Below are 23,024 nucleotides of genomic sequence, written 5' to 3'. Positions count from 1 at the left end.
GAGCTCAAATTCCATCTTGGCTCTGCTTTCACCCAACCACTCAATAACAGTTGTTGTTGTTATTCAGTCATTTCAGTCATGTCTGACTCTTTGTGACCCTATTTATGTTTTTCTTGGAAAAGATACTGGAGTGGTTGGCTATTTCCTTCTCCAGCTCATTTTACAGTTGAGGAAACTGAGGCAAACAGAGTTAAGTGACTTGCCCAAGGTCACAGAGCTAGTAAGTATCTGAGGCTAGATTTGAACTAAAGAAGATGAGTGTTCCTGTCTTCAGGCCTGGTACTCTATCCATTGCACTACCTGCTTGTCCTCTTAATTCTAGTACCTCCTCCTACTTTGTTTCCTGTTTGTTCTATATATAACTGATTCATATATAATTGTTCAGTTGTTGGCTCGTCAACTGAATTGTGAATTCTTGAGTGCAGGGACTGTCTTTTACCTTTCTTTGTATCCCCAGCACACAGCATAAAACCTCTTTTTCCATCTCATTATCAGCCACAAATATTCTAATGAAAAGTGTATCTCCCCTTCTGGCAAAGCTAACGTCTCCATATGTAGAGTTCACAAATTTGTATCTCCAGACTTATATTTCCTAATGCCAACAGAACATCTCTGCCTAGATTATCTGTATCCCCTGTATTCAAGGGGAAATTTGGGAAGGGAGGATGTTGGAAATATACAGCCTGTCTCATACCAGTAGACTTGAGCCAAGTGGAAAATAGACTGTAGTATGTAGAGACTTGAGGCGAGCATACCAACCATCATGCTATTGCAATAGTCCAGGTGTGAGGTGATGAGGACCAGCACCAATGTATTTATAATGCCATAAGAGAGAAAATAGCATACATGAGGGATATTACAAAGAAGTGACAGGAGTGTTTTCTGGGTAGCCTGGAAGAGATGGATGGACAGATAGTTTGAAAGTCATGGTGAGAATGAAGAACAAGTTTAGAGTTGCAAGTCTGAAGGAGAGGTGGAATGATAATAGATTGTAACCAGATAAGGAAATTCAGAATTCACAAATGTGGATGTTGGATACTTGTGAGTGGTGACAAGATGAAGATTATTGCTATCTCTGTGTGTATCTGTAGTAGGGTGGTGAAGTATGTCATAAGAAAAGTGTACGTTGAGGAACTGGGAATTTAGAGTATTTTGAGGGGACTACATTGAATTTTCTTTGTATGAAAGAAAGAGTTGAGAGTAAAGCATAAGTGTAAGTCAGGTTATGAAGAGCTTTATATTTGGAGGTTATAAAGAGGAGTTTATATTTGTGCACAGTGGGAGGGTAAGAGGAGGAGTTTGGTGCATTAGATTGAAGTGGATGGAAATAAGGGAACACTCAATGGGGGATGGAGAAAGAGGCTTGAACAAGGACTCAGAATCACTGGAATGGGTTTGGTATGATGATGTGGATGAAGGTTAGTCACTGAGGGATGAGTTCATGCAGGGTATCCTTGGTTACAGGTGCTCATGCTCATGTGGAGCTGACTGAAGTCTTCAGTTGTGTGGCTAGGAAGGGGAAGCAGAGATATGAGGACATTCAGGTGGAGGCGAGGCAAGCCTCTATGTAGCTGCAGGTGGTTTGAGTGGGCTCCTGCCTAGAGCGAGATGGAATGGCAGAGTGTCTGCTAACTTTTGTTCCACAATAAAATGTCAGCCAGCTTTCAGTAAAGATGCCTAGCTGGATTATACTCAGGAACAACCCAGGTTTTTTGGGGTTTTTTGCTGATTTTTCAGTGGACCAAATGACTTTGGGGACAGAAAGGAAAGAATAAAACTGATTAATAGGGAGTTCACATTCCAGATACACAAGGCTTAAACGAGAGAGCATTTAGCTGCATTCAGCCCATTTGAGTCACTTTGTCCAGATGAGCTGCATCCTAGCTTATTGACAAGGCTGGTGGATGTCACTGTTCAGCTGTCATCAGGGAGATCTGAAATATCAGGAAGAGCAGGAACTTGGTGGTGGATCTGGGAATTCATTCCCTCAATCTGAAAAGCAGTTGAGAATCCTGGGAAGAAAGTCACTGCTTTCTGGTCCAAAAATTACAATTAACAACTCTCTCTCCCTCCCTCCCTCTTTCTGTCTCTCTCTGTCTCTCTCTGTCTCTGTCTCTCTCTGTCTCTCTCTCTCTCTCTCCCTCTCTCTCTCCTTCCCTCTTTCTGTTTCTCTCTATCTCACTCTCTCTCCCCCTACACACACACACACACACACACACACACACACACACACACACACACGAACCCTAAGAGGTCAATGATACTTTAAAGCACTCTCAATCCATATCTGCAGGAATAGAAAAAAACTGGCTGTTGACAGCTACTTTGGTTCCCATAGAAGGTAAGCACATTATGGGCGTATTGGTGAAGGAGGTCAAGGATACCCCATGGTCTGGGCATGCAGGGACACTTGCGTAGTGGACATAGAGGACATGGCAAGTGGCAGGAGACACAGATGCTGAAAATGGAAAGGAGGCATGCGACCTCCCCCATCCACCAGATCCCACCCCTGTATCCTCATAACTCCTGTTTGCAATGGCCAATCTGAGACATTACACATTTGAGAGATACGTAGAGGGATAGAGTAATGATTTCTTTGGGCATGACAACCCATGAACAAAAGAAAATTTCAAAATAGCCCACTGTTTCATGCAGCCCAGTTCCTTTTCAATGGTAACCAGGTGCAGAATGAAAGAAGTGGTTACTAATGTACTCAGAATAAGAATGTTTCAGCCCGTCCATAAACATTAAATTACCTTTCGGTGCTCAAAGGTAAGAATCTTGTCCAGTGAGCTACAAGTAGTCATACTATTATACATTAATTAAAAAAATTTGTATCTCTTGTGCCTACATCAGTATCAGTATCTTGAGCCTGACATCCTGGTAATGCCACCTAGTATATGGAAAACCTTGAGGAAATACTTCCTTACTCAGTTTCCTCAGTCATACAATTCAACATTTTTTTTTTTTGCTACAAACAAAACTAGAAGACAGGAAATAGCAGGTAAATGGAAGAATGAGTCATAGTCAATATACCTCCATGGAGAGGTAAATAAAGGAGTTGGTTTGTGTGGTTTGTCCTTCCTTCTCTAAGACCGTAACATCAGGTAGGTGATGATATGACTGGCATTGAAATGGATTTGAGTGAAGGAGGGCTGTGCAAAATCACCAGCCTCACTTTTTCCTCCAGTCATCTGGGTCCACTTTTTTTTAATTTTTTTTTTTTTTTTTGGTAAGGCAATCAGGGTTAAGAGACTTGCCCAGGGTCACACAGCTAGTTAAGTGTCAAGTGTCTGAGGCTGGATTTGAACTCAGGTCCTCCTGACTACAAGGCCAGAGCTTTATCCACTGCACTACCTAGCTGCCCCGATATTTTTTTTTAATCAGCTAATGATTTGTCTATTTTATTTTTTAAAGAATCAGCTTCTGGTTTTATTTATTAGTTCAGTGGTTGATTTGCTTTGCATTCAGTTTGCAAATTTGTCCTTTGATTATGTGGAGAGTGGTCATTATCATGATCCATTTCAAAACTATGCTTCCTTGGGCAAAAATGCTAAAATCTTGTGTGAATTACAAAATAATAATAATCTGCCTTATGAGACAGACCTGAGAATGACTATGGAATAGCAGTGAGATATTTACCTCAGCTCAAAATTTTTACTCAGGAGTTTGGTTCAAATCCTTCCCCAAGGGGCATATCTGGGTTGCTGTTTTCTCTATATGGATTTTTCATGTCCTGGTATCTCTGTTTTCAATCCTTTCCACTCACAGGTTTATTGGTTTACAATTAACAGTGGAATTGACAGTCAATGTTGCCCCTTTATTGGGAGACTTTATCTCTACACATCTACCTCTGGGCCTCTTTCTGAATTACTCTCAATCAATCAAAAGTATTTTTAAGCTGATACTGATGTAGGCACAAGAGATACAAATATACTCTGTCCTCAAGAAGCCTCCATTTTACTGGGAATACCATTTTCAGCTCTCCCCTTCCTCACAATTGCCTGCCTATGTTGCCCTTCTCACTAGTACGTGGGTTCCTGTGTCATATGAGAGTCGACTCAATGTACTGGTTAAAACTGTGGATCTGGAATCAAAGGGTGAGCCTGACATCCTGGTAATGCCACCTAGTATATGGAAAACCTTGAGGAAATACTTCCTTACTCAGTTTCCTCATCTGTAAAATCAGTTGCTGAAGACAGAAGCATGTGTGAGGGAGGGGATGAGTGATCATATACAGGGCTTGCCTAGAGTCTAATTGAGGGCAGGTGAAGAGTATATCTGTGGGGGCAGAAAGCCAGGTGTAGGCTGTTGAGTAGATAGATGGCACGGTTGCCCGAGAGGGTAAATGCTGGAAGCTCTTAAACCTGGGGGTGGGGGGTTTTGGGAGGAAGGCATTCATTTCCCAGCCCAGAGTGCCTGAGCTCTTGAAACTTTCCCAACTTTAGAAGAGATTCTGTCCTTTGTTCTCTGGTTCTGTTGTTTACCATGTCTTCATTCCCTTGGCTCAAAAGGAATTCCAGTAGGTAAGCTTATGATGGTTAAGTCCTCACTTATATTGGAGGGAAGAGAAGACAGACCTTGTAGGAGAGGTTGTGGTTTATGCTGAAGAGCAGGTTTGGATGGAAGAGAAGCTAGTTTTTGAACATTTCAAGAGTGGCATACCTCTGGATCATCTTGTTAGATCAATCCTGTTAGGATTTGGAGATGTGGATCTGGGGTTTGGAAGAAGTCAAAGTTGGAGATACAGATTTGTGAACCCACTATATAGAGTGGGCTAGTTTTGGAGATGGGGAGAGACATCTTTTATTGAGGATATTTACGACTGAAAATGAGATGAGGATAGAGACTGAGTTCTTGTTGGGATAAGAGGGAACTTTTCCAGAAGACCTGGAGCTTTTCAATTAGTCTCAATTTCTGAGACTGAGCATATGATGTCTGTGTGTGTGTGTGTGTACATTGTGTGAGAACTTTGTCTCTTCTTAATTTTTGCCAAGATAGTGTTCTCTGAATATCTTTGTTATAACTGTTGAAAAATAGGAAATAACATGAGAAATTGATATAGGATTTTTTAGATTGCAAAGTAATAATGATAGACATCATTTCCTTTGAGCCCCACAACAGTATTTCATTCATTTTAATGATGTGAAAAACAAGAATTAGAGAGGTTAAGTAAATTGATTTTCATTGTACAAATTGTAACTTTGAGAAGTGAGATTTGAATCCTGGTATCCCTAACTCACTGTCAAACTGTCAACTGGGCTAATGAGTAAGTCTCAAAAAATAACATAAAATAAATAATATAAATTTAAAGACAAATAACATAAAATAAAAAATAAAATAAAAAAATCAAAAGAAATAAAATAAAATTAAAAAAAACTGCATTTTGCATTTGTAACTTTTAAGGCCATGGGATAGAGTTTTAAATCGGGGTGTCTCCATCTTGCAACTCTCTTTTTTTTTTTTCTCCAGTAACCTCCTTTGAGATCTGTGTTGGTCATTTATTCAAGCCATCATGAAGGACAAAGCAACAAATCCTTTATTACTGATAGTCATGGACTACCATGTTAGCAAGCCTTTTCTCTTTCCTAGAATAACAGAGTTGTCATCAATGTACGGATTTATTTATTTTCTGTATTGTATAATCTATGAGGGTATTTAGGTGGCACAGTAGATAGAGTGCCAGACTCGAAGTCAAGAAGACCCATCTTCAATTGTCTACAGAGGGGTGGAACCAAGATGGTGGAGAAAAGGCAGGAACTCAACTGAGCTTTCCCCCAAACCCCTCTGAACACATTTAAGTAATGCCCCCAGATAAATTCTGAATCAGCAGAACCCACAAAAAGACAGGGTGAAACAATTTTCCAGCCAAGATAACTTAGAAGGTTGACAGGAGAGGTCTGTCACACCACAGTGAGAGTGAAGCACAGTCCAGTGCATGCCATGCCAGCACAGACTAGGCCCCAGCAAACCAGGAGTCAGCCTTGGGAACGACTGAATCAGAAGCAGCAGCAGCTGATTCAGGAGCTCTCAGACCAGAGATGGCAAGAGGTAGAACAAGGTACCAGGGACAGGACTCTATTGCTTTGCCCATACTCTGATCCAGGTCACAGTCTTGGGCAGCAGTCTTGGGGCAAGGAGAAGCAGTAGCTCACCAGAGCTTGTAGCCACAGGACGGCAGGCACCCTCAACACAGTTCCAGGGTTTATTGGTCACTCACAGACAAGAACACAGGCCAGGAGAGTAATAAATACACCTCTTCTTAGTTCATATCACCTTGGAAGAACTGAAAATGTACAGGTCCCTAGAAGTATCTCTGAAAACATTTGCATAACACCCCTGAAGTGTGGGACAGTGCACCCTCCACCCTTGAAGCAGAGCCCCATTTTAGCAAAGAGTTAAAAGTCAAGAAACAGGCTGGGAAAATGAGCAAGCAATAGAAAAAATCCTGACTATACAAAGTTACTATGTTGACAAGGAAGAAAAAAACACACACTCAGAAGAAGATGGCAAAGTCAAAACTCCTACATCCAAAGCCTCAAAGAGAAATATGAGTTGGCTTCAGGCCATGGAAGAGTTCAAAAAGGATTTTAAATGTCAAATAAGAGATCAGTGAAAAATGGGAAGAGAAATGAATGATGCAAGAAAATCATGAGAAAAGAGTCAACAGCTTGGTAAAGGAGGCACAAAAAAAAATACTGAAAAAAAATGAAGAAAATAACACCTTAAAAAACAGAATAAACCACATGGTAAAAGAGGAATAAAAATCCAATGAGGAGAAGAATGCCTTGAAAAGCAGAACTGGCTAAATGGAAAAAGAATATACAAAAATTCACTGAAGAGAATAACTCTTTAAAATGCAGAATTGGCCATATGGAAAAAAGGGTAGAAAAGCATGCTGGAAAAAAAATAATTCCTTAAAAATTAGAATTGAGCAAGTGGAAGCTAATGAATTTATGAGACAACAAACGATAAAATCAAAAGAATGAGAAAATGGAAGACAATGTGAAATATCTCATTGGAAAAACAACTGACCTGGAAAATATATCCAGGAGAGATAATTTAAAAATTATTGGACTTCCTGAAAGCCATGATCAAAAAAAGAGGCTAGACCTCTTAATTCCTTTCCTTCTTTCTTTTATTTTACACTTAAATACAAAATGAGAAAAGAAAAAAAATTGCCATGTACACAGCAGACCATAAGAGAGGATTTGACATAAAACGATAAATTTCCATTTCAAGAAAACCAATATAAAAATACTACACTGTTTTCAAAGCTGTCCAGCTTTACTTTGCTTCATTTTGGTTTTGTTTTCTGCTGGGCACTTCTTACTTAATTTTTCCCTCCCCACCAAGAAGGCTACAATTAAGCAGGGATATATACATATGTGTATCTATGAACATATATATATATATACACATATATATCTATAAACAGAAAGACATACATTCATACACATATGTAAGACCCTATTATGATATTTTCTTCCTATCATCTGTTTCTCTAAAGGTAGATAGTGTTTTCCTTCATAAGTTCAAGCCTTTCCATGTTTTTCTAAATCAACCAGCTCCTCATTTCCTACACCACAGCAATATTCCTTTCTGGATTCAAATAGCATCTTCTTTATAGGATCTTTGAGGGTAATTTGGGTATTCTAATAGAATGACTTAGTCTCTCAAAGTTGTTCTTAAAACAATACTGCTGTTACTTATACAATGTTCTCTTGGTTTTGCTCATTTTGCTCTTCATTATTTTGTGGAGGTCTTTCCATGCTTTTCTAAAGTCATTGAACTCATCATTTCTTATAGCAGAGTAATATTCCATCATGAACATATACCACAATTTGTTTAGCCATTCCCCAATTAATGGGCATCCCTCCAATTTTCAGGTTTTTTTTTGACACCACAAAGAGAGCTGCTATAAATATTTTAGAACACGTAGGTTCTTTTCCATTTTCCCTAATCCTCTTGGTGTTGCTGGGTCAAAGGATATACATAGTTTAATAACTCTTTGGGCGTAATTCCAAATCTGTCTCCAAAATGGTTGGATCAGCTCACAGATCCACCAACAATGAGTTAAGGTCACAATTTTTCCACCTCCAACATTTATCATGTTCTTCTATCACTTTAGCCAATCTGATGGACATAATACATCTCAAGGTTGTTTTAATTTGCATTTCTCTAATCAATAATGATTTAGAAAATTTTTTCATATAACTATACACTCTTTTGATTTCTTCATTGGAGAGCAGCCTATTCATATCCTTTGACTATTTATCAATTGGGGAATGACTCATTCTTATAGATTTGACAAAGTCCTTTATATATTTGAAATATGAAACCTTTATCTGAGGAACTATCAATAAAAATTTCCTCCAGTTTTCTGCTTTTCTTCTGATCTTGGCTACATTTGTTTTATTTGTACAAAACCTTTTTAATTTAATGTAATCAAAATTATCCATTTTGTATCTCAAAACACTCTATCTCTTGTTCATAAATTGTTCACCCATGTGAACAATTATAGGTAATATGTTCCATGTTCTTCAAATTTTCTTGTAATATATCCCTTTATATCTAGGTCATTTATCCATTTTGACCTTATCTTGGTAAATAGTGTAAGATATTGGTCTATGCCCAATTTCTGCCAGACTCCTTTCAGTTTTTCCAACAATTTTTTTAACCAAATAATGAATTCTTTCCCCCAGAACTTAAGTCTTTACACTGGTCAAACACTGGGTAACTCTATTTTTTTGCTGCTGTAGACTGTATGTCTACTCTGTTCCACTGATTTACCTTTCTATTTCTTAGCCAGTACCAGATAGTTTTGATAATTACTGCTTTATAATGTAGTTTAAGATCTGGTACTTTACATTTTTTTCCCATTAGTTTCTTTGATATTCTTGATCTTTTGTTCTTCCAAATGAATTTTATTATTTTTTCTAGCTTTTTAAAATATTTTGGTAATTTAATTAGAATGGCATTGAATACGTAGATTAATTTTGTCAAAATTGTCATTTTATTATATTGATCCTGCCTACCCATAAACAATTAATAATCTCCATTTACTTAAATCTGATTTTATTTGTGTACAAAGTTTTTTCTTTTTTATGGTTTTGTTAATATAGATTCTGGATTTGTTTTGGTAAGCGTATTCTCATAGACATCATCTTTCAAGAAATTATCAAGGAAAACAGCCCTGATATTTTAGAACCAGGGGCTAAAATTGAAAGAATCCACAAATCGCTTTCTGAAAGAAATCCCAATATGAAAATTCCCAGGAATATTATAGCCAAATTCCAGGGCTCCCAGGTCAAAGAGAAAATATTGTAAGCAACTAGAAAGAAACAATTCAAGTATTGTGGAAACACAATCGGGATAACACAAGATTTAGCAGCTTCTACATTAAAGGATCAGAGGGCTTAGAATATGATATTCCAGAGGGCAAAGGAGCTAGGATTACAACAAAGAATGATCTACCCAGCTAAACTGAGTATAATCCTTCAGGGAGGAAAATGGACATTCAATGGTCCTGATGAAAAGACCAGGACTGAATAAAAAATCTGACTTTCAAATATAAGACTCATAAGAAGGATAAAAAAGGCAAACAAAAAAGGGAAATCATAAGGGATTCAATAAGGTTAAACTGTTTATATTCCTATATGGGAAGATGATATTTGTAACTCATAAGAACTTTCTCATTATTAGGGCAGTTAGAAGGAGTATATAGTGACAGAGGACACAGGTGTGAATTGAATATGATGGGATATCTTAAAAAAAGAAAATTAAGGGGTGAGAAAAAAGAATGTACTGGGGGAAAAGGAAAGCTACAATACGGAGTAAAGTATCTGACATAAAAGAAGGACCAAAGAACTTTTACACTGGAAGGGAAAATGGTGGATGTGGCGGGCAATGCTTAAATCTTACTGGCTCAAAGAGGGAATAACATACACACTCAATTGGGTACAGAAATCTATCTTATGTGACAGGAAAGTAGGACAAGAAGGGGATAAGGGAAAGGGGGGTGCTTGTAAAAGTTAGGGCAGATTAGGAGAGTTAGTAATCGGAAGCAAAACACTTCTGAAAAGGGACAAGGGTGAAAGTAGAGAGAGTAGAATAAATGGGGGGGAGGATGGAGGGAAATATGGTTGGCAATCATAACTGAAAAATTTGAAGCAAGTTCCTCTGATAAAGGCCTCATCTCTCAAATATATAGAGAAATGAGTCAACTTTATGGGAATAAGAGTCATTCCTCAGTTGATAAATGATAAAAAAATGAAGTAAATTTTCAGATAATGTAATCAAGATTGTCTATAGCCATATAAGAAACTGCTCTAAATCACTATTGATTAGAGATATGCAAATGAAAACAATCTGAACTACGTCATACCTATTAGATTGGCTAATAGGATGGAAAAGAAAAATGACAAATGTTGGAGGAGATGTGGGAAAGTTGAGATACTAATGCACTGTTGGTGGAGTTTTGAACTGATTGAACCATTATGTAGAACAATTGGGGACTATGCACAAAGGCCTGTGAAACCATTCATACTCTTTGACCTAGGAATACCACTACTAGGCTGTATACCAAAAGAGATAAAAAACAAAGAGAAAGGACCTATAAGTACAAAAATATTTATAGCAGCTCTTTTCTGGGGGTAATGAATTTGAAATTGAGGGGATGCCAATCAATTGGGGAATGGCTGAACAAGTTGTAGTATATGATTGTGATGGAATACTATTGTCCTAAAACAAATGACAAGCAGGATGCTTTCAGAAAAACCTGGGAAGACTTACATGAACTGATGCAAAGTGAAATGAGCAGAACCAGGAGAACATTATACATAGGAACAGCAATAGTGTATGATTATCAATTGTGAATGACTTGGCTATTCTCAGCAACACAGTGTTCCTAGACAGTTCTGAAGGACTTATGATCAAAAATCTACTCATCCCTGGAGAGAGAATTGATAGAGTCTGAATACAGATAGAAGCATCCTTTTTTTTTTAACTTACTGTTTTAAATTTTGTTGTTTTTTTTTTACAACATGACAAATACGGAAATGTTTTACATGACTACACATGTATAACCTATATCAAACTGCTTGCTTTTTCAATGAAGGGATGGGAAGAGAGGGAGAGACTTTGGAATTCAATTTTTAAAATGAATATTGAGAATCATTTTTACATGGAATTGGGGGGAAAATAAGACACCAAATTTAAAAAATAAGGCTCAACTTCCTGAGTTTAAATTCACCTAAGTTTCCTTGTCTGTAAAATGAGCTGGAGAAGGAAATGGCAAACCACTTCAGTATCTTTGACAAGAAAACCCCAAATGAAGTCACAGTCAGACACGACTAAAAAATGACTGAATGACAACAAAAAATAATCTAAGAAGGGGACTTAGAATAGAATCAGAATGAGAAGGTATACCATTTTCTATGATTGACACAGTATTTGCCTCAGAAGTACTTGTAGGTGGTAGAAAACGTAATATCCCTATTTTCCATGTGGGAAAACCATGGATCAGAAAGGGGAAGTGATTTGTCTAGGAATAATTATAGTTGACATTTGCTTGGCATTTACTGTGTACCAGGAACTGTGTTAAATGCTTTACAATTATTTTATTTGACCTTGAGAAGTAGGTGCTATTATTATCTCTAATTTATAGATCAGGAAACTGAGGCAAAGAGAAGTTAAGTGACTTAACCAGGCTCAAAAAGCTAGTAAATATCTGAGGCCAAATTTGAACTCTGAATTCTTGACGCCAGGCCCAGTGCTCTATCCACTTCACCTAGGGAAGAGTTAAGACCAAGAAACAAGCTCCATTTGCATCTCCTTTCTCTGCCTTCCCATGGAAGAACTCAAGGTTTGGGTAGTTAAATTCAAAATTGAAATTGGAGTGGTGAGCTATAGCTCAGTCCACATGGTAGAAATTTTCCTGACTAAGGAGGGGGGAAAATGTGAGATATTACTAACTTTCCCTCAGACAGAAACAACATAAAATATCAGAACGGATGATTTGGAGATGAGGGCCATTCTATTACTGCTAGGCTTAAAGTTAATGAGTTGTGATAGGCTTTATTTTACTTAAAATTCTACACTAACGGGTGAAAGATTAGGAAAAGGACCAGGAGGGTAGGGCATTGCCCACTCTCATTGGCCAGCCTTATTAAAGAAGACAGCTGATCCCACATAGATACAATTCCATACCTCTCCAGATGAGAGAAAAGTCTAGACCAGAGCTACTAGCAAACAGCCAATATTGCTGCCCACAATGGTACCTGCCAGTGATATACATAAGTAGTCAACTAGATAGTACAGAGAATACATTGCATTATACCAATTCTTTGGGGGGCTACAGAAGGCAGTTGATTCAATAGACCAAAATGTTGTCCTGACACCCACAAGGTAAGTCTCCAGCACGTCAAAATCATAAGAGATTTCTTGAAAGCTATAGCAATGGAAACCTGTGTTTCACTCAGGTTATTAATCTCAAAGATGGCATCAGATGAGTAATTGTATAAACTGTTTGCAATCATAAAGCAAGATATCCAGCACAGAACCCGATTAGAACTTCACTTCTTTTAGATGTTAATATCCATCAAATGCTTCCATTTATAGATGATATAGTGAGTAATCGGGCCCTGGAGCATTGCAGAGCCTCCTAAAGATATGCCTATTTTAGGCAAAGAGTTTGATGGTAATTATTGTCTTATTGGAAGGAGGGAGACACTAGGTTGCGTAGCATTCAATGGCCCTGGGAAAATGATGGAGGATTCACTTTGCTGACTCTTGTTCTCTGGATGAAGTGGTAAAAGGCCTCACGTTCACAACTTGCCCTCTTTGGCCTTTCAAGACATTTATGCTTGGTTCCTTTCTGACCACTCTGATCCAATTGCACTGGTCTGACTTGTTCCTTGTACATGATACTATTCTAATTCCATGTACCTGTCCTTGCTGTCTTCCAATCCCCCGTTTATATCCCATTTTCTGCAGTGAGACAAGTTCCTGATCCTGATCTCACATTCCACCTAGGCCCTATACTGCTTTGCAATTGTCATCACTACTATCTTTCCTCTACTTCGTATATATCTTGTATTTACTTGGTTATTTACACCATTCATGTAAGCACCTTGCGGGCAGGAACAGTTTTTCTTTTGTCTCCCAGACATTAGCTGAGTGACTGGCAAATAATGGTGAATAAGTGTTTGACTGATTGAAAGAATCAGAACATAATCAGCTTGAAGAAGACAAGTATGCCACTAAGCTTGATATTTTCTTAAACTTCTTTTATTGATCTTTGAAATATGGACAACAAATTCTCTCTCTACATCCTCTTTATGCTTATTGACTGGAAACTATTACAAAAGGAAAATGAAATGAAAAGAATTACTCATCCTGGTTGCCCTAATCTATGGCAAATAAAGACACTCAGTAAAGGTGGAGAAGGATTCTTATCAAATTCCTTTTATGACACAAATCAAAGTTTCTCTTTAGGGAGGATGATAGGAAAACCCATTAATCAATAGCCACATCATTCTTGCCTTGCCATAGAATTACATGGAACTTTGTGCTGAAATGAGATGTGTTTTACTTGTGACAAATTATTTTAAACAGTGAAATGTTCTGCAAAGACAAAATTCACTCATGCTTTAATAGCTCTAAAAATACCAGATAGGTTTGGACTACCTACAGACATTGGTTTTGTCTTTCATAACTCTGGCTGAAAAACATCTGTCCTTTATTTTCATTGTTGTGGATTTATGATTTCATCAGGGTGATCAGGTTTGGAACCTCCCTCCTTTGGTATTGATCAACAACCCATAATCTTTGAGTTTCTTGGGAGTGTTGAGGGTGATTGACTTACTCATGGTTACAGATCTAATGTATTGGCAGGAGGCAGGCTTGATTCCTAGTCATTCTGTCTCCAAGGCCAGTGTCAGGCTGTCTCATCCTCTTCATCAAATATTTTCACAAGTCTCTACCTTTTGCTTTTTTTTATTCTTCCTTTCCAGGACTCTTCTCCAGGACTTTTTTTTTTTTTCCCAATGATACTTCCCTTCCCCCATCCCCACCATGTTGTGTACCTTCATTCCCCCTTCCTACATTTCATCAGCATAAAAGCTTCTAGACAGCAAGAATTGTATTTCTTTCTGCTTATATTTGGATTCCCATGGCCTGGCAAAAACGATAAGCATTAGATATATGGTTCTTTACAAAACGAACAAATGTAGTGAAATGAAACAAACTTGGGGCCAGAAAGATCTGGGCTCAGCTACACCTCTGATACAACTGTGTGACCACTGGCAGGTTACTGAATTGCTTGGTACCAAGATAGCTAATTCTCTAAGATTCTAAATTACAGAGAAGCAACTAATCTGTATTTATTGAGGGGGTTTCCAAACAGGAAGATCAAGGGAGTTTCCAACTCTGGAGTTCCCCAACTCAAATAAAACCACAGAGCAGGACCAAACCAACCCTCTATTCAAAGTAGTCACATATCACTAAGAGCTGTTCTTGCTCCCCATTCCTTTTAAAAAGCTATTATTTGTGTTATTCTCTTTGAATATACTCTGAACATTTCCTAATCATCAAACTCACTCGTGTTCCTAAGATCATCTTTCATCTACTCTGTCCATATTTCTATCTACCTAATTATTCATACACCTCATTTATTAGAATGTGAGCGAGCGCTCACCCACAAAAATCAAGAATATTTCTATATAATAATACACACCCAAAAGGCAATAGTAAAAAGAGAAATATCCTTCTAAAACAATACAGACTCTATAAAATATTTGGGGTTCAGCTTACCAAAGCATACACAATACTTTGATAGATTCAGTTATAAAATGTAGAACAACTTAAATAGATGGATAGTCAATGCTCCTCATTAGACCTTGATACTTTTAAAGTGACAATACTACCAAAGTAAATTCATAATTTTAATGCTATACCACTCAGATTAAAAGGATACCATACAGAACTTGATACAATTTTAAAGTTCACTTGGTGAAACAATATCTAGAATATGAAGGGAAATAATGAAGAGGTAGAGATGGGGGGAATAGCACTTATAACAATTGTTAATAGGACTTACAACAATTATGTTATAAAGCAGCAGTCATCAAAACTATTTGATACTGATTTGAAAAGAGAAGTAAGTCAATGGAATACACTAGACAAGGGAGAATCAGAAACAAGGAAATTAAATAATCTAGTGTTACATAAAACGTAATTATTTAGGAAAGAATTCCACATTTAATAGAAATTTCTGGGAAAACTGGAAAGGCTTACACCAACATCTTATGCTATATTCCACAGCAAATTCAAAATGAATACATGACCTTAATATTAAAGATCTTATGATTAAAAAAAAAACTAGAAAAGCACGTCACATACCTTCCACAGACAAGGAAAGAATATTCTTTTTCAACAAAACAAGGGATAGAGGCAATCACAAATGATAAAATAGATAACTTTGATTATGTAAATCTGAAAAGCTTCTCTACAAACAATATTAGTTCATCTAGGATAAGAAAGAAAGCAGCTTAATAGGAAAAAAAATTGTATCAAATGTCTCAGGAGAGTTTGATATGCAAGATATATAGACAACTAACAGATGCTATATACATATATGTATGTATACACATATATATACATATACCCATACACATACATCCGTGTATGTGTGTATGCATGCTGAAGTAAAATTCATGTAGACAATGTCAAAGTCAATGGAGCTACTACTCTGTGTAGCTGAAACATAACCTAGGTGAAGGCAATGGGAATGGTGTAGACAGAGGAACTAAGACCTTAGGATATATAAGGAAGTATCAGTATGTATTTTCACATTTCCTAGTATGAAGACAAATGGGGAAGAAAGAAACACTGAGTAGAACACTGAACCCATTAAGAGAGGAAGAATGCTCTGAGGTAACAATGCTCTATAGGTAACAGCTACCAGGATCTGGGTTGGGTGGCATATTTATAGTGATCCTCAGTGTACTTTGCTTTCTGAAGGTGATTGAAGGAGAGTCTTAAAGTGGCAATGGGGAGTAAAGAGTATTCTGATTCTCCCACAACCATAAGGGGCAGGGGAGTAGGGGTGCAGTGTGGAAAAGAACGTACGAGAAAAAGCGTACCTTGTACTGCAAAGAATAGCAAGGGAAATAGTGTTGTCAGGAGAAGCCATACCTCAATGACGGCCAGAAAGTAGAGGACTGAGAAAGTTTATTAATTATGGAACATACATTCCAGAGGACACAGTGAAATTGGCAGGCACATCAAGAGATCAGGAATGAAGTGAATAGGTCTGAGGAAGTATCTAGTCAAGGATGGGAACGTGTACATTAGCTGCTGGACTTTCAGGATCACTGGTAGAGAGTAAGAGGGGATGAGCACACACTAACCATTGAGCCTTTATTAGTCCTGGCAAAGTATCAGTATTTGGAGTTAAGTTCTTTGAGGGAGGCATGAGATTAGACAGTTTGAGCTCCAAAGTTGAGGTTACTCCTCTGGGTATGTTATGTCCTATGAGATCCAGAGGCCAGCCTGCAAGTAGGCAGGAAGACGTGTAGGTATAGGAGCCTGGTTGGGAAACCATATTATCTGGATAGTTCTAGAAAAGGCCCTGAGGGCAGGAGATAGAAGAAGTCTTGTCCACAGCAAAGTCTGGCAAAGGCCATGGGCAGAACTCCACTGGGGTGGGAGGCAAGCAGTGATCCTGCTCCACTTGTGGACCTGCGGGGCTCAGTGGGCAGATGCCAGGGATGGACTGTGTCTGTCTCCCAGAACAGGTTTGTGGTTGTCCCTGCAGTTCTGTCCCCCTAAGGTGTGTGGGAGTTCTCTGGTGAACTCTGAGGGTGACTTGAATCCTGAAGCTACCTCTTTCTCTTCATGTGTCTGTCTTAGCTCACAGCTAGATTCATGGTTCGTTACTGATGCTGTCTGTTGCCATGATCAATGCTGGAGTTGAGAATCCCTTCAGGATCACTCCTCCCCTCCCTTGCTGCCCTCTAGTACAGGCACAAAAGGTTGACCTTCTCAAAGCATTTCAGAACCTTGACTACCAAAGCTGTTGCTGAAATGTTTCTACAGTAATCATCTCTTCATCTTATACACAGAGGCTCAGAGGTGTTATCTAATTCATTCAACAAATCCAAAGACATATTTTACCGTCTGATTTCATCCAATGGCCCAAAATACTTCACTCCTTCCCAACCTAACTAGGCTGTTCACACCTGGATGGTTTATGCCTTTGTCAGATTGATTCAATAGGGATATCTAGGAATCATTCACCTTCGCTTCTATAATTCAGATGGTGTAGAACATCTTATAATTTAGAGCATGAAGAGTTATATTAACTGGGGTTGGAGTGTGGGATTCCTTAGTTTTGTTTTTAACGTGCCCAGTGCCAAGTTCAGTGCTACAACAGTGAATGCTCAATAAATGTTCTAAATGAATGAATGACAATGCTATTCCATCCACAAGGTAGCACACAGTAACATGTTAAGTAACCATGTTGTCTTTAAGGTATTAATAGTAGTTTGGAACGTTATTATTTCTTCTAAAGTCTTGACTTACGAACGGGGGTGGGGTGGGGGATGGTGCAGCTTAAGCACTTCCAGTAGGAGTTAGGATCAGATTTAAAATTGGAAGGCACGTAAAAGGCCATATGGTCCAACTCACTAATTTTTAAGCTGTGAAAACTGAGAGACAAGCTACATATCTTGCTCAGGGTTGGGTATAATAAATAGAATGCTAGGTTTGAAGTCAGGAAGAACTAGGAAACCTGTCTCTACAATGGCCAAGTCATAACCTCTCTTATGTTTGGTTTCCTCACCCAGAATATGAGGATCTATGCAAGGCCTACTTCGCAGATTTATGAAGCTCAAATGAGATTATGTATGTAAGGCATTTTGCATTAGTTACATTCCAAATGCTATTTATCAATGACATACTTGTACAGAGTTTTGTGGCAGGTGGGAAGGAATCTGTGAAGAATGTTGAAATACTTTTTGGCTTCTTTAGGGTAAATCTTTTTACCAGGTAATGTCTTTACTGTCAATTAACATTTCTACACCAAAAACATAACCCTAGAAAGTATTAGTAGAACATATGCATATTTTCTTATTTTTCCCCCAAGAGAACATTAAGATACAAGGCTAGGTTCATTTTGCTTTTTTTTTTCTTTGTACCTCCAATACAACGTAGGCACTTGATGCTTGTTGAATGTTATTTTGAATATTTCTTCCCCCAAACTATGCCATATCCACTAGCAGAGAGAAACTAGTCAAGCATAATAAATTCTACAAAAATTTCTGCCTGAGTAACTTAACAGATTTGTAAAATGAAGTTCTTGGCCAAACAGGGTTATGTTTGTAAATTCACTAAGTCAGTTGCCATCGAGGACTCTGCATAAACTTTCATTATAATTATGCATCCCTTTCTTACCTTTAATAGTCCAGATCAATAGGTCTAGGAATGCAATCATATTTTTTTCTTTTGTTTACAGAAAAAATTCTGTAAACAAAGATAGGAAACTGAGAAAAAAGAAAACCGATCATCGGAAAATGGAGAATTTTGTAGTTGGTATTGCCGTACATGAAAACATCTTCAAAACTGTGATCAGACAAAACTGATCATTGATTATCTATGACATTTTTAGATCTGCAAACATCTCAAGTGATTCCTAGAATATTTTAAAGACTTTTTTTCTTCCATTTTATAGATGTAGAAACTAAAATTCACAGCTAGTACCTAAGTAAAAATTCAAACAAACCTGGATCATCCAGACTCAAACTCAAAGGCTAGTCTCTATTCACAAACTACTCAACAAAGTTCCATTCATGCAGGCAAATGTCTTCACGTTTCCAAAGTTCCAAATACAGTTTTTGTTTGTTTGTGAAGGTAATGTTTGAGTTTGGGCTTATCAACAGGTGAAGATGGTGAGAAGTTATTCCAGAAAGAAAAAGCACCATAAATAAAAACAAAGCAGCAATATAATTATAGCATTAGTTTAGGGGACTATAATTAGGCCAGTTTGTATAGATCACAGAACACAAGTAGAGAGGGGAAAACTGTAAAAGTTGGTTCGGAGGACCTCCAGTGCCAATCAAGTCACCCATTAGTAGCTAATATCAAAGTGGTAGGGACGGAGAGGATAAATGAGTGAAGAAGAATCTCTTATGTGACTAGGGCAACGGAGCAGCCAATCAGGTGAGGGCCTGGGTAGGTAGGCTTGTTGTTGTTCCGTCATTTTTCAGTCATGTCTGACTCCTCATGACCCCGTTTGGGGTTTTCTTAGTAAAGATATTGGAGTGGTTTGCCACTTCCTTCTCCAGCACATTTTACAGATGAGGAAACTGAGGCAAAGTTAAGTAACTTGCCTGGGGTCAGTAGGTATCTGAGGCTGGATTTGAACTTATGAAGATGAGTCTTCCTGATTCCAAGTCCAGTGCTCTATCCACTGAGCCACCTAGCTGCTCCTGCATAGCTACTACTTGGTGCCATTTATGGAGTATCTTTCTACTGATAAAAGAGCTTTACATAGTAACACCTAACAACCCTGTGAGGCAGGCATTATTGTTATCTGTTTCATACGTCAGCAAACTGAGACTTGGTGCGAGTCTGCGTATACTCAGTGACTTGCCTCAGCAAACCACATCCAATATGGAACAGAAGTGCAAACATGACTCCAGGTTGTGCGGGCCTGATGGGACAAGATGATCGGGGATCCAGCTCAAATTAATAGACAGTAACACAAGAGACACCGTCATGGAACCAAATAAGGTTTATTAAAGGCATGAACAGGAACAGGTTGTCCATCAGCAGAATGCAGGGCACTACAGGTCGACTTGGACCAACAGTCCAAACGGGATGCAGCACCCCAGACTTCAGATCCCCAATTATTGAGGCACGCGAGCCCCAGTGATAAAACCAAGCAGACCACTCACTACCAAGCAAGGAATGACTCGGAGCCCCTCCAATCCAGCCCACACCCCAGAAGAAGGTGAGGGGTTAGGCAAGCATTGAGATAAGTATTTCCCACAGGGTGAAGGAATACAGCTGCACCTATGACCCTGAGTTTAATCAGGTCAAGCTAATACTCTTTCCAGCTAGCCTTGCACTGAAAATTGCAAAAAAAGAAGAGGAGTTCAAGATAAGTAGTCCATTCCTTCCCAATCCAGTGGGAAAGCTAGGAGCTAATAAGCAGATTCTTGGGAAACAAATTTAAGCATAAAAAGAGAAGTTTGAATAGAACGTCTACAATAGAGACGGTAATTACAACAGCATCTTACCCTTCTGCTGTTAGTCTACTCCTTGATAATGCACATTTGTCCCTCAGGTATAACATAACAGGTCATGGAGGAGGCATGAAGAGGTGAGCTTGTAGCACCAAAGCCACAAGCAACAAAAAACAGAAAGGCAGGGGACTACCCCAAATAAACCTGATCAGGATCTCAAATTACAGCCCAGGTTATCAGAGGCAGTGCCTCTATTACAACTATACCTTTAACAGCTAATCCTGGCATTGAGAAATTGGGCTCCACTGGTAGGCTGAAAACACAAGGTCTATCAATGGTGTACTATGAGGGCAGGAAGAAAAAGGAAAAAATATGGGAATTTTGAAGTCGTTACAGGTACGCTTCTCCCATATTCCACTCCCCATCTCATCTCTCCCCATTGTTGCCACTGTGGATTCCCAAGGTTGAACTACCTTCCAAGTATTCTTGTTTTAGCAGGTTTCTTCAAACATCAGGCTAGCTTTGCAAACTTTTTATCTTTTCACCTCTACAGAAGAACTTATCACAAAAGTTCATTAGAGAACAGCTACATAGCTTTCTAAGAATCAGAATGTCCCATGGAGGGAGAAAGGGCATTCTTATATTGACAATGGGTTGTATTCTGCTAAATTCTGGTCTGGAAATTAGACTGGGCTTGCTTTTTATGGGCCTAATTTCTTTTAATTTTGTTTTGATCCGAGGAGTTCATGGGATAGATCTGCATGGTGTCCAAGGAACATAACAGTAAAGTTCGTGATTAGCCACGTTGGGAGGGAGAACAATGGAATCTTCAGAAAAATCTAGCTGCAACCTTCACAAGTTAATTTCTCCAACCTTTCCTTCTGCTCACATTCACCCACCAGGGACAGAGTCAATATTTAGACACAGTGCTCAGAACCATTAGCAATGACTTTCAAATGTCTCTTAGAAGCCTTTTTGTAAAGCAATCTACCAATATCTTTCATTTGTCGGTGAGGTGCTGATCCATACTATCAATAATATTTTCTAGCACCAATGTGTAATCCCAAAGATCAAACTACCATAGGTAAAAAAGACGCAATTCTCCCAATTGAGTTAAGAGGTAGTGCCATGTAGTGGATAGTGTTGTACTTGCAGTCAAGAAGACCTAGGTTCAAATTCTGCCTCAGACACTACTAGCATATGATCCTAGATCACTTAACCTGTTATTTGAGCCTTGCTTTTCACATCTATAAAATGGAGATAATAGCATCAATCAAGGTTGTGAGGATCAAATGAGATAACATATGTAGCGCATTTTCCAAAGTGCTATAAACATCAGCTATGCCACAATCTACATGCATTGAAGACATACTGAACTACCTAAAGTCATGCAGACAAACTACTATATCTTTACATCAATTTTAGCTGGCTGTCTAATCGGTTTATAGCTAGAGCAGAGCATCCAGTACTTGGTGGATGATGTATTCTTTCAATCTCCTGAACTTTTATTAAATCTCCAAAGCTCTTAACTCTTTTCTGCTCTCCCTAAACTTCCAGTCCCACTTCTCCTTCATTCGATCATAGACTTGGAACTGGAAGGGACCTTGGAGGACATCTTAGTACAGTGTCCTCATGTTACAGAGGAACCTGAGGCCAGAAGAGATAATGACTTGTCCAAGTTAACAGTTTGTCAGTGGCCAGAACTGGGATTTAAACTCGGGTCCTCTGACCCCAAATTAGAACTCTTTCCATCACATTACTATAATATGCCACACAATGGTAACATATTCCGAATCAAATATCCATGGTAAAAATTACAAGAGTAAAACAATGTATGCAACAATATAGAATAGGTAGCTATCGGGTCAAAATAAATCAACTATTAAATCAAAAGGGATCCTCTAACTGTTCATTACCATGAGACCAGGTAATACAGGTTCCAAAAAGATCCATGCGTAATTCAATGTGCATCCAGACTTTAGAAAATAGATCACAAAACTCAGAATAATTCACACTTCAGTCTACAGTGCAGTCAGTTTCTTATGGATAATAATATGAAAAATCAATGGCCACACTTCAATTTTCGTGCTACTGTTATTAAATTTTACTAAACATTATGTAACCTCACAAATTTAAAGATGTTAAAATTTCTCTAGATGTTCTTGATGTTTTATGCCTTGAAATTAATTTTATATTGCCTAAATCTATAAAATATCCCTTTGGTACGTATGTTGATATACAACTAAATATAATTTACCTATAGGCACAGCCTAGTAATTAACATTGAATTTTTTTTCCAATTATTTAAGACTTATTTCTGTAAAATTTTCATTTATGCAAGTCTTATATGTTTATTGGTAGGTTAATTTCCATATATTTACTGCATTTTGTTACTTTAAATGGAATTTTTCTTCTGTGATTTTTTTTTAGTATTATACAGAAAAGTATTATTTTTGTGCATTTGTTTTATATCCTGCTACTTTGCTGAAGCTGTTTCAACTTTTTTATTGCTTCTTTAGAGTTCTCTAAGTAAACCCTCATATCAACATCAGTTCATAGTGGAGAGAAAAACCTTTTAAAAACAATTTCTGTAAAGTTCATATACTAAAGGAAACAATGGGGGAAAAATGGTAGTCAGAAGGTTACTTGGTGATACCAGATCTCAAACTCGATGAACAACAATTATTATCAACAACAAAATTATCTGGCACTAGGTAAAAAATTTAAAAGCATATCAATAGACCAGAACAGCCAAGCAAAGCCTAGAAAAGAAAT

The 23,024-nt window shown here is 38.0% G+C and overlaps 1 protein-coding gene across 1 annotated transcript in view; it reads left to right on the top strand.

Moving 5' to 3' along the window:
* LOC114041925 (vomeronasal type-2 receptor 26-like) overlaps nucleotides 1-23,024 on the top strand; it is a 200,930-nt gene that overhangs the window by 79,129 nt on the left and 98,777 nt on the right.

This window comes from Vombatus ursinus, unplaced genomic scaffold, assembly GCF_900497805.2.
Source record: "Vombatus ursinus unplaced genomic scaffold, bare-nosed wombat genome assembly UNPS02014210.1, whole genome shotgun sequence".
In the NCBI taxonomy this organism is placed as follows: Eukaryota; Metazoa; Chordata; class Mammalia; order Diprotodontia; family Vombatidae; genus Vombatus; species Vombatus ursinus.
The sequence above is the reverse complement of the archived record's forward strand: the minus strand, read 5'-3'. Positions and strand labels throughout refer to the sequence as shown.